Source organism: Telopea speciosissima, chromosome 1, assembly GCF_018873765.1.
Source record: "Telopea speciosissima isolate NSW1024214 ecotype Mountain lineage chromosome 1, Tspe_v1, whole genome shotgun sequence".
NCBI classification, from domain to species: domain Eukaryota; kingdom Viridiplantae; phylum Streptophyta; class Magnoliopsida; order Proteales; family Proteaceae; genus Telopea; species Telopea speciosissima.
The window spans coordinates 8,889,391-8,892,436 of NC_057916.1; positions in this window are offsets into that span (position 1 = coordinate 8,889,391).

Below are 3,046 nucleotides of genomic sequence, written 5' to 3' on the forward strand. Positions count from 1 at the left end.
GAATCCTTAATACCTTATATTTTCATATATTCTTCCACCCAATCTTTAAAATCGACATTGCAATACATAGATCGACCTTATAATAATAATTGAATTTAGTATAAGTTTTCTTACCTAATCCTCCCATTCCATAAGCTGTAGAGATCCCAAAACATGGATAAAGAATCTGCTTCAGTTGCCTCAGTGGACTCAATTTCCATTTCTTCAACAGGTGTTGGAGAAGGTGGCATTGCCATTACAAATTGTTCTTTGAATTTATGATCAGCTCTTAGCCTGAGCTCTGTAAACCTCTCATACGGACAATGGAGAAAATCAGATCTTGGTTAATAAGTTCTATAAATGGACTAATAAAAATAAATGAGATGGGAAGTAGATGGAGGGAAAAGTTTCTCTGAAATTTCCCAAGATAATAGATGATAGCAGAACGATTTGAGCTATTGAATGAAGAGAAATTCTCTACATCATTCAGCAAGAGTGGACAAAGAGAGGCTGTAAAAACTAAAAACGCTATAGAATTAGGGTTCCTGAAAGACTATCAGAAGCAGCAGGGAATAATAGCCATAAGCTTAGGATATATGAAGACTCAAGATATGCGAGAGAACCCTTTGTTCTAATATTTAAATGATCTAATTTGCTGTCACGGTAGTGGTGATTTGACTGACTCAATCACATGGTTGACGAGCAAGGATCACGTTCAAGTACGAGAATGGCCTCACAATCGTTCATAGAGAATCCACTCTGAGACCCACATGGATAGGATTCCATCTGAATGGCTGAGTCGTTCTCATACATTCACGTATATGAACGTGAACCCAACGTAATATTGGAATGTGTCTCTAAACCACCGGCGTGACTTACATGCAAGACCTTACTCATTCATGGAATTTTTTATTATAAAAATATATATAAATCTATAGAGGACGGTTCACCAACCATCCTAGGGTTTTTTGTATGTTCCAAATACTGTTCCAATATCTTTTCCTACTCTCTCCTGCCTCACCGTGAATGGGATCGATGGTGGGAAACTCGATCCCTTTCTTTTTTATTAACAAATTAAAAATTAAGTGAAAGTTTTGTCTACATTATCTCAACACTCCAAAATTATTACTACTTGAATGTTTAAATAATGGTGTAAATTATATCCATGTTAAATTTCAATTCGATCAGATGTTCTCTTATATGAAGTATTTTCTTATCGACACTTCTCTTAAGGTGTCAAATAATCTGTCACCTTAAATTTCTTTCGTTTAATGTAACACACTATATTTAACAAGGATAAATCTTGTCATTTCATATGTACTCCCAAAATGTGCAAAGACAATGAGAGTTTTTTATAATAATATGGTGATCTCAAATAATTTTGAAAATCTTGTTTTACCCTTTATTTAAATAACTTTTAGGAGTAAGAGAAGAGACATCAAAGAAGGTCATAAGTTCTAAATATAACTACCGAGATGTGATAATTTTTTTATAATGACATAATGATAAGTTTACTTTCAAATTATTCTGAAAACACTTTTCTATCAACTTTTAAAGAAAAATTAAGAGAAAGACACGAATAACCAATAGAAGGTTTTTTTTTTTTTTTTTTTTTTTTTTTTTGTGCATGAGGTTACAAGTTCTAAATAAACCTATTAAGGTGTCATTTAGAGAGTCCCCTTATGTAATGTCCTTTTATGTATGTCAATGCTACCTCTCTCCACATTTAGAATTCTTTAAAGATAATTTATAAGGGAAAAAGAGCATTGTCTAATTGTGTGGATCCTGCATCCAAACACAAGAGTGCACAAAATTAACATCCTACCTTGTAAAATAAAAAATCACATTCATGTTGATGCTCATGCGCATGCTCTCATTGGGCATTGTGTTAATGTACAACCACGTGACCAGGCAACAATTTCTTACCCATTTATGGAGAAAGAATGTTGTTTGATTGCACCCCCTATCTCTTCTCACATAGCAAGTGAGAAGACCATTCCAACCCTGTTGATCAATGGCCCATACGCATGTTGTCATTGGCCAAACTGCTAAACAATGGCCACGCAACCAAGCAATGTTTGCTGAAATATTCATATCCCCAAAATGGTTTGAGGAATTGGTATCGGATCCTACAATTCGTATTGGTATCAAGGACCGATACGGGTAAGGTTAAAATGTAAAAAATCAAATTTTTTTGAAAAGGAAAAAAAACCCATGACTAGTCCAGTCCAGACTGATACAGGCCGATCTGAATTATCGATTTCAGCTTATGCTGATACCGATACCGATTAGTAAAACCCGATCCCCAAGCGTCTAAAGGTGAGAGAATAATAGAGAAAAAAAAAGAGCCAACGTGCCCTTTCCCTTCTCCCAACGTCCAACGACCTTTTTTTGTTTGCTTTATGTCCAACGACGACTTTGTAAGCTTATAAAAGATTCTCACCCGGTTTGAGGATGTTTTCTTTATCATAATAAGGAAATGACAGGTAAGCCCACTTGCCCTTCCTCTTATCCTTCTGATTCCTTCCCACTGGCAGCATTTCAAACCCTCTCACAAAAAACAAAAAAATATGAAAACTTACCCAACTTTATACTTTAGTTTTGTTTAGTTAACATTACTTGGGTTCTAGTTTTGTTTGGTAGGATTTGTTTTCTCCATGGTTGATGAACCATGGAGGTGGTTCGTAGTGCAATAGCCATAATTATCACCTTCAATTCCTCTAATAGGGAGAAATATATCTCACATTGGGCAGTGTTTTCAGGCAGGTGGTAGAGTGGTTATTTCCACCCCATATGAGGAATTGAAAGAAGCAGTGAATTGGAGGGAATAAGGATTCAATAGTGCATACTTGTTCTCTTGTTTTAGTGGTATTTACTTTTCTCTACTCCCAACCATCCCCCTCCCCCCCACCCCCCAAAAAAAAACCCACCCAAAAAAATAAAAAGAAAATAACATGAAGTTCTTATATATAAGTATGCTTCACCACAAAAGAGGCATTATAACACTTGAAAATTTACGATGAAGTTCCTAGCGGATGAAGCAGGAACCCTCAAGACAAAGACTACA